This window comes from Carassius auratus, chromosome 47, assembly GCF_003368295.1.
Source record: "Carassius auratus strain Wakin chromosome 47, ASM336829v1, whole genome shotgun sequence".
Classification (NCBI taxonomy): domain Eukaryota; kingdom Metazoa; phylum Chordata; class Actinopteri; order Cypriniformes; family Cyprinidae; genus Carassius; species Carassius auratus.
In genome coordinates this window covers 15671047-15680840 of record NC_039289.1, presented here as the reverse complement: position 1 = coordinate 15680840, position 9794 = coordinate 15671047, and the positions used below count along the sequence as shown (strand labels likewise).

General features: G+C 35.5%; 1 long non-coding RNA gene across 1 annotated transcript; it reads right to left on the bottom strand.

The window, feature by feature from the left end:
- Nucleotides 1-336: 336 nt before the first annotated feature.
- On the bottom strand, nt 337-8134 carry LOC113065227 (uncharacterized). The gene is made up of 13 exons (XR_003278956.1): nt 7569-8134; nt 7318-7453; nt 6019-6105; nt 5067-5908; nt 4802-4980; nt 4618-4708; nt 3750-4097; nt 3629-3666; nt 3405-3522; nt 3022-3135; nt 2617-2738; nt 1759-1934; nt 337-1181 (listed from the first exon to the last, which is right to left on the bottom strand). It is a non-coding gene; the product is annotated as an uncharacterized LOC113065227 (long non-coding RNA).
- Between the last annotated feature and the right edge of the window lie 1660 nt (nt 8135-9794).

Below are 9794 nucleotides of genomic sequence, written 5' to 3'. Positions count from 1 at the left end.
TTTCTCTCGGTTAAAAATGATAACTTATAGGTTTTTAATAAAGAAAACACAAAAAAATGATGGAAAAAAAACTTTAATTATACATCACTTTTCAAAGTAAAAAACTGACAAGCATTAAAACAAAGATGACAAGGCCATTCATACATACATAAAATTGTAGACATAACTCAGAAAACAGCCTATGATTGTCAGCTTATATTTACAATAGCAGTTGTCTAGTATTAGTTATTGTATCCAAAGTAAAGTTACAGCAGGATAATGAAGAGCTTGTCTTATTTATGGCTATAATTTACTAATTAATACAACACATAACTGTATACCTACTTGACAATTAACATGTACAAATATTATTTTGTGTGAATACATTTATTTGTATACAGTAATTTCATGTTTTTTTTTTCTTCTGTTTTATAGTTACCTGAAGTACAAGGCATGGCTAAATTTTTTCTTTTGTTAGCATGGTAACAGAAATAATAACAGGAAACACTACAAAAAATATTTAATGTAGTATACAGTAAATGGCTCACTCCTAAAGTGACCAAAATACCTGTGAATAACATTATACAGGCGTGTACAGTATAAAACAATCTGAAAGCATTAAATTAGTGAAATCGTAATATGTAACATAGATTCTTAACGTATGTAATGTAGGGAGAATAGATTATGAACGGTTTTAAAGGTGATAATGTTGACAAGATGGCTGGTGTAATTCACAAGCTGTAGCACCACAGTTGCATGTAGAAATATTCTGTGAAACACTGGAGCTGGAGGGGAACTTAACCAACCTGCTGTTTGTAAGAAGAGTTTTGGAGAAGCACATTAAAAAATATAAAAGCACTGTATCAGACATCCAGTACACTTCAAAATAAAGTTTGTTGTTTTTCTTGAAACACACCTGCAATCCACTCACAACTGACACACATTCTTCAACACATCCCACCAGTTAAGAACCACTAATTTCCATTGCTTCAAATTCACTGTCATCTGAACTCTCATAATCAAATTCTTCATGGTCCTCCAGAATCTCTTCAGGCCCATCCTCCAGCAGAGAAGCCGCATTTGGTCCTAAAGCCTGGCTGTAACTTGAGCATATGACTTGGAACTCGTCCTCCACATCTGCAAGCCTTTTCTGAAGAAGACACAGTAGTCCTCGATGACCTTCTTCACTTACGGTATACTACCTAGAAGAAAAAATTAAAGCAAGGCATGTCAGTACTTCCATTGAGTCAGTATTGTTGAACTATTGATCAGCTTAATTTACTGAAGAACTACAGACCATTTTAAGATCCAGCCACAAGGAATCCACAGTATAAAAAATGGATACACAGTGGATCTCGAAGTGAGTGTGGTTTTATTGTCGTATTTGCTATTATAAGATCATTCAGTTGATCCATGACTTTTTAATCACTAAAGAACAAAGGAAAGTAATTTGATAAACTAATAAAAATCCTGAAACTAACATGTGCTTTATAGAGACTTTTGTACCCCTAATTATAAAAAACAATTCCAGGTCTCTAGGCCCAGCAATTTACCGTTTTTTTTTTTTAAATTTATTATTATTATTTTTTTTTTTTACTTTTTTGGCCACCTTTTTTTCTCTTTTTGTCAAATTCTGTCCCAGAAAAATGTAAATAAAAAAATACACATTAATCAAATTATTACGTTCATAAAAAGGATATATAACAGTGGTTGGGTACGAACCCAGTATCCCCAAAACCTTCACACAGGAAGAAGGTACAACAAAAGTTAATTTCTTACCACTGTTTCTGCCAGAAGACATTTCTGATGTCATTGTCCTGATGTTCCCAGTCAGCTTTCTGAGGTAGGTGCAGTGCTGTCGCATCTCCCTCATCACAATCATTCTTTCCTCTTCAAGACACACTTTTGACATGTACGCATCAAACTCTTCTTCTTGGTAAGGATGTTGCTGGATTCTGAAATCACATAAATAAAATCTCTACAATACAAATTTGACCTGCACATTCTAAACAGCAGGCAAAACAAAAGTAGTGTATGTACCTCCCAAAACCTGGTGCCGGGTGCAAAAATTAAAAAAGTTGGCTTATTAAGGTATAAAACATTAGAAAGACACCAACACACTAAAGATTGTCTCCCTTGTTCTTTATTTCAAGAACTACTCAGCTGATTAAGAGCTTTAAATACCTCAGTCATCTCACAAGTGATGTAGGCCTGATGAAGACCTTGTGGTCAAAATGACTTGTCCTAATAAAGAATAAGTGAGTAAATCCTTAGTGTAGCAGTCAGCAAGATAAATTGCAAAATTAAAATAGACAATGAATTTTTTTATAATTTGATTATTTGAAAATGCAGACCCAAACATCAACAGATATAGGACAATATGAATATTTTCTCTCAAAACATCGCTGTACAAAAACTGTAGAAAAAAAAGAAAAATTATTCTGATAAATTGTGTGACATATGTTTACAGTAGTATATACAAATACAGCATATTAGTTTGCTTAATCGTGCACACACACACACACACACACAAATAGCCTTAGAGACAAATGGTTACATACCACTGCTGTGCACTTCCCATGGCCATATTAGACTGTCTGCCCCCCCCCCCCACCCCAAAGAGAGTCCGCTGACTACCTTCTCCTCAGCGATGCGCTCCTCATCTGGCATCTGCTCACTGTAGAGCTTGATTGCTTGCAAAAGTTTTCTCTTCTCTTCCCACAATTTCCTTTGACGCAAATGTCGAATTTTGTTGCTGTCTATAAAAATTACGAAACACAAAAAAACACTATGTACAAGCATGTTTATGCAGATATCAGAAATTAATATGAAACAGTAATACTTAGAACTAACTTAGGAATTAATATATCTAAATGTAAACAAAAAACTGAATAATTTAAAATGCATAATTGGCTTAATATCTGTAAAATTAAGAGGAAGACACCTTAAAATTAAGGAAAATTTGTTAATTCCACAAAAATGCAGATGATGCATCTGCAAGTCATAAAAAGAACAAATATATTAGATGAGTTGTCAACATACCAGTCTGATTATAAAGGCTGGCGTTTTTTTTTTTTTTTTGATGAACTCCAAGAAACATTTGTTCAATTGATTTCTGAAGGTTATGTTGTTCATCACATCTGGTACCTACCGAATCTTAAAGAAACAATAATACAAGTAAATGATTATGATGTATTTTAGCCTCTACCTTAAAAGAGTTTCAATACCAATTTTAAGATAATTTAGAACTCCAAATCAGTGTTTACAGTCTCAGTGGAGTTCACAAGCCCAAAAGTTTATAGCAAGCAAAACAGGATGACAAGTCCTTACTTAATTCTCATGCATGGCAAAGATTCTCAGTTATACACATGATGACCACACTGCAATAGTAAACTACTTAGATGACTGTCCATAAAATACTGTACCATCAGTAGCCCACTGTCTGACATCATGTACCCACTGAAGCACAGTGTTCTGAGGACACCCTAGTTCACTTCTCAAATCCTCAAGTCTCTGAGACTCAGCCTCAGCCTTTTTAAAAGTCTGGTGTAAAAAATAAAAGATGAACCAGGTTTTTAACTTTGCAATCTTAAAAACTGAAAAAAATATGAAAAGCTTTATATTCATAACTTAAGGCATAGCATCATACCTTGATGCACCTTCCTGATTCTTGCCACTCCAGATTATCTAATAAATCAGTGTGACACTTATATTTAATCATATAGTGTATTATACCAGTAATAAATGGTATGATTAAGAATATGAAGTACCTCACACTTGGTTGAATGAGCCTTGGCATGCATGACAGAAAGGAATGGTCTCATCTGCAGTAAAGGTCTGAGTTCCAACATGGAGACTGCCAGCTTCTCTAGGTAGGGCCAATACTTGCATGCAATATCCGTGCAATGGAACTGTCCATTTGTGGCTGCTTGGAGCGCCTTCTGCAGGTACAGTGGATAGGCGAATATTTCCCCTCTGTACATGTTAAGAGCCTTGAGTATTAGTCCATGTCTGCAGACAACCACCTCCAGACCCTCTTCATCCAGTTTGCTTGCTCTTCTGGCAGTTTCACGTGCAGCAGACCACTGACTGGCTCCACAAATCCCTCTGCCAGCAGTCTGCATGACAAAATAATTCTGGTTAAAATTAAAAGTTGTGATTTTTTTTTTTCTAACTAGTTATTTCCTGTATCAGGATTACAGGTTACATCACACAAATTCAAACCATCACTGTAATCCTTTGAGACATTGAAGATTTACTTTCAGACTACTAATAAAGGTTTTGTCAGAGCATCCTCCCCTTTGTCTACTCCAGCTACACAAGCTAGATGAAAGGCAGGGTAACAAACTGCATGCACAGTCATTATCTATTACATAGACCTGCTATTATAAAATTAATGACCAAGTTACTAAACTAATGGCTTTGGGTGCCACCACATATACCATGTATCTAATTTCGAAACCTCAACACAAGATTGGTTGGAAGACCGCAACATATTGCCTGTAATGTTCGTAACAAACTTAGATACTAGTCTGTATTCTACAAGCTTACACTAAGTGGTCTTGAGGGATACATTAACTATTTAATAAAGCAACAATCACACTTTTATAAAAATCAGACATTATATATTTTACTGACACTTTTCATTTTACTCCTGATCTCATCAACACAATGGTGTACATCAGTGTCCTTTGCAATGAAGGTACCATCAAAATGTGGTTCTTTTGACCTTAATAGATTAAGAAAAAGATTATGAGTGTCAGACATTATATTTCTGTTAATTTTACAGTTTAAAGTAAAATACAAGTGTAAAACAACTAACCCTTTTGACTGACGAAATCGGTATAGTTTTCTGTTGCCATCTGCACAAAGAGCAAGGGTGTTGGGTGAACATGCCGGGCAGGTGAAGTGCTCTACACATGTCATTTTCTCACACTGGTGCTGGCAGAATGTGTATTCCATAAAGATTTTTTGGAATGCATCTCCATGTATTTTTCCATCCTGTATGTTTGATTAGTGAAGAAAAAAAATGAAATAGCTACATTAATATTATTCCATCTATACTTAAGGACAACTTTGTTCCTTACCCTTCCAAAGTGACAAGTCCTCCTCTCCAACATCTGCAAAAAACCTTGTCTTGATAAACTGGGTGCAATAGTTTTCATTTCTTCAAATGTCTTAGAAGGCAGCGTCTCAGCATTCACAGATGCTGGCCAATACCCACTTCTTATTAGGTCTCTCATGTCAGGTGACCACTGTGCCAGACATACTTTGCACAACAAATTTGGCAAATGCAAATCATACCGGCCTAAAATTAAAATACAGCACAATATTTGGTTATACTTTAATTAAGAATTACCATTTATGCAAACCAAAATGATTTCTCTGCCAGCTGATTCAGTGGTGTTTACAGGGTCACAAGTACATAATTGGACAGGTCTCACTGTAGGCAATAAACGCACAGATCCATAATTAGCGAGAAAGCATAAAAATGTCCAATTATGATTGTATTTTAAATAAAAGTAAAAAAAAAAAATTCACCACTTCACCAAAAATATTCAGAACACTACCTTGATTGACCAGTGTATATTACCCATCTTTTTTTACACAGCACTGTTGGATCAATGGGCTTGTAAATTCCCTCAATGCAGGACTCCCTGTTATGAAGGGTGAGTTTTTTGTGTATGTGTATGTCACAATCCATACACAGCCACTCTTCTGGCATGCAGTCTTTGCAGCGAATGATGGCACTGTTCTGGAGCCAAACTGCAGGACAGCAAGCAGTTAAAGTGATGGGACCTTGCTTTCTGCCACTCCTCTTGGGCTACAGATTGGCGCAAGGACCAAGATTTGGATGTTGATGGACTCTTGTTTGTGCCTTGAACATTTGCTGAGGTCAGAATGTCCTGCAATTGATGCATCTCACTCTCTGTAAAACAGAAACAACAAGAACAACAACAACAAAAATAATAATAATTAATAATAATTCCTTTCAGGCTTATTGCTAAGTTGCTTAATTAAAGTAAGATGACATCTTACCAAATAAATGTTCAGAGCCGTTTGATTGGGTAACTGTGGGAACCTCCGTAGCTGACTCAAAAGTAGTAGCATCCTCACTGACAACTACTAGAAATTAAAGAGATAACTCTTTTTTTTTTTTGTCTTATTAACATAATGCAGCAGGGGATCTCAACTCTGGCTCCAAGTTTAGCTCCAACCTTGATCAAATTCACCTGCATTTACCTCTCTACTAATCCTGAAAACCTTGTTTATCTTATTCAGGTGTGTTTGATCATGTTTGGAGCTAAAGGACTAGAGATGAGAAACCCAGTAATACAGTGTTTGTATAGTGACTTAAGTCTATAATACACGTGACTATTTAGCATTTCTAACAATTTCATTGTTCTCTTAAGGTTTTTCCCCCTCATAATCTGCAAATGTTTGCAGCATTTAATTTACTAACACAAAAGTGAGAGAAAATTTACAGTACTGGAGTATTCTTACTGCATGTTTAATGGATCAATAAAGTGAAACGGAGGTTATTCTTCAATCCACTTAATAGAAGAACATGAGAACAATGGGGAACAAAATCCTTGCATCAAATTTTGTATGAACATACCCCACATGAAAAAAAAACTTATTAAGTTATAGTAAATACTACTATACTATATTCATTTATAGTAAATAATAATTTTGGAACCATACTAAAGTTTTTGAACCATAATATATTATTAAAGTACTTTAAGTAATTTGGTGTGGTAATTCTATATTTGCTGTGGTAATATAACAACTATAGTAATAAAAACTAAATACTGTACTAGGTTTATATTATACTAGAATACACTACAGTTTACTGAAGTAAAATGTATTACAGTTTATCAGTTCACTATAGATAATACTACAGTAAGCTGTAGCAAAAGTGCTGTGAATACCATAATATATACAGTATAATAAACTTTACTATAGTAGTGGTATTTTTTTCATGTGGGGACACTGATTGCTTCACTAAAATTTGATACCTTTGGATTTGTTAAGCATTACAGTAGTTGTACAGTAGTTGTGCTGAAGTTAACATCTTAGGATGTGTTTCCAGTCTTAGTGTGATAACAAATACACATTTGAAAATAGATAAAGACAATAACATAAGTAAAAGATCTACCATAGTGTGTTTCTGATGTTACAGTTTAACATGTAGTATTTAAATGACAAACTTATTAAAAAGAACATCCTTTTGAGTTAAAAAAGCTTAAATCTATATACAATAGGCGCAGTTACACTCTGTTAAGAAAGATTGGGTGGTAGGGGTAATCACAAATAATGTCAGAAGACATGCTCCACCTGTAGCTGAAGCTCGTTTTCGTGTCTCTCCACTTCTGCTTCTTTTAAGCAGTGGGCGTCCTTCAGCATCTTTCTCCACCCATCGGACATTACATTTATTACAGGCGGATGTTGCTTTGCCCTTGGCTTCCTTTGCCTTGCATGACAGAAAGAGAGCATTGTATGATAACACTGAAATTATGTGCTCTAATTCCCACTATTTAATAGTACCACCAAAACTGCAAGATCACTGTCTCAATAAATATACTCACCTTTTTTTTGAGAAAGAAGCATGTCTGTGAGGAAAATAGCATCCTCTGCTTTCCCTCTGTTTTGCTGAGCAGACATTTCAACAATCCTATATTGCAAAGGAAGATAAAAAAAGTGGATAGACAAAAAGAAGGATTGTGGACGAGGTATAGGGAGGCTAAAGGGAAAGTCAGGAAAAACAAATAGGCAGGCTGAAAGAGAGTAAGGTGAAAGATAGTTAGGTGAAAGAAAAATAAAGAACCATAGGACAGTGAAATTTTAAGAGAGAGAGGAGTGGGGGTGAGTCACAAGTAGTATAGAAGAAACTCTTAAAAGAGCTGTTGGTTTTCTTGCAAATGGATTCACTAGGTGAAGGTAACACTAGAGAAAAGGTGGTTTGTAAGAACAAGAGCTGTAGGACAAAGGAAAACAAAAACAGTTAACTTTCTTGCAGCAAGGCTTCCTGGATTAGTCACATGCAAAACTGCAACAAAATAAAGAAGGTAATTGGGATTCTGTTATTGCACAATGAACAGTTGATCAGAATTCATAGAAATGACTGACACATATCGTTTAGCCTATAGAATAATTATCTAATTACTGCAAGCTTATGACACTTATAAATAGGACTGCATACCAGAACAGAAAGTACACTGGACACAGAGAAAGGATGTAAATTTAATGCTCACTGAGAGAGAAGCTGTATTGCATATGTGGGCTTGTTTTAGCTTCTTTTCACCAGAAGCACTAAGCAAAAGGAGCCCATACCAAGTATTGAGTACAGTTAAAGAACATACTTTTCAGAAGGCCAACAATTCACAAAAAAAGCACAATATACTGTACTTTTGATCAGATAAATAAAACATGTTTCATGTTTACTGTACAAAATTCTTTCTTTAGTCATGTTGTTAGTTCATAATGCCTTGTACACATTGTACTGAATTATCTCCTGAAAATCTTTAGTCCAAGACTTTTTTTTATATTTTTTTTCTGGAATAGTCATCAATTATTCATTTAATCTATACTAATGAAAAGGAAAAATTCAAGGAGCATTTTTTAAATTCCTGCTCAGAGCCAATTTCATTTATTTAATAGTGTGAGCATACCAAACAATTTACATTATTTTGAAAGGCTCACACCCGATGTGGCAAAGTAGAGTGGCCTTTACACCTCGGGTGTGCAATATTTTTCTAATAATTCAATGAATCTGAGTCAATTATTCCGCTCATACTACGGTTTCCACACCTCACACACACACACACAGAAAGAGAGAGCACACTATATATGCTATATACACTATATATGCTAACTGATAAAATCGTCAGGGCAGTGCTGACAACACTGAATATTTGAATATACTTTGAAACAGCATTTGATGGAAAATGTAAATGTCAAACAGTGATGGAAAACATCTTAATTGAAGTGAAAAGACCAATTTTATTCAGTTATGGTCGAAAAAGTTTATTCAGACTAACTAAAGGTTACAGTTAGTGTCTTATATATGCCCAACTAATGCAAACAGCAAAGCAAGCCATTAATTAGAACAGATGTGTTCTGTTTTCATCCAATCAATGATATTGATAAAGCAAATATACAAATAAGAATGTAATGTCAAGTCAAGTCAATTCAAGTCACCTTTATTTATATAGCGCTTTAAACAAAATACATTGCGTCAAAGCTCTGAACAACATTCATTAGGAAAACAGTGTGTCAATAATGCAAAATGATAGTTAAAGGCAGTTCATCATGGAATTCAGTGATGACATCTATGTTCAGTTTAAATAGTGTCTGTGCATTTATTTGCAATCAAGTCAACGATATCGCTGTTTAAATGAAGTGACCCCAACTAAGCAAGCCAGAGGCGACAGCGGCAAGGAACCGAAACTCCATCGGTGACAGAATGGAGAAAAAAACCTTGGGAGAAACCAGGCTCAGTTGGGGGCCAGTTCTCCTCTGACCAGACGAAACCAGTAGTTCAATTCCAGGCTGCAGCAAAGATTGTGCAGAAGAATCATCTGTTTCCTGTGGTCTTGTCCTGGTGCTCCTCTGAGACAAGGTCTTTACAGGGGATCTGTATCTGGGGCTCTAGTTGTCCTGGTCTCCGCTGTCTTTCAGGGCAGTAGAGGTCCTTTCTAGGTGCTGATCCACCATCTGGTCTGGATACGTACTGGATCCGGGTGACTGCAGTGACCCTCTGATCTGGATACAGACTGGATCTGGTGGCTACGGTGACCTCGGAATAAGAGAGA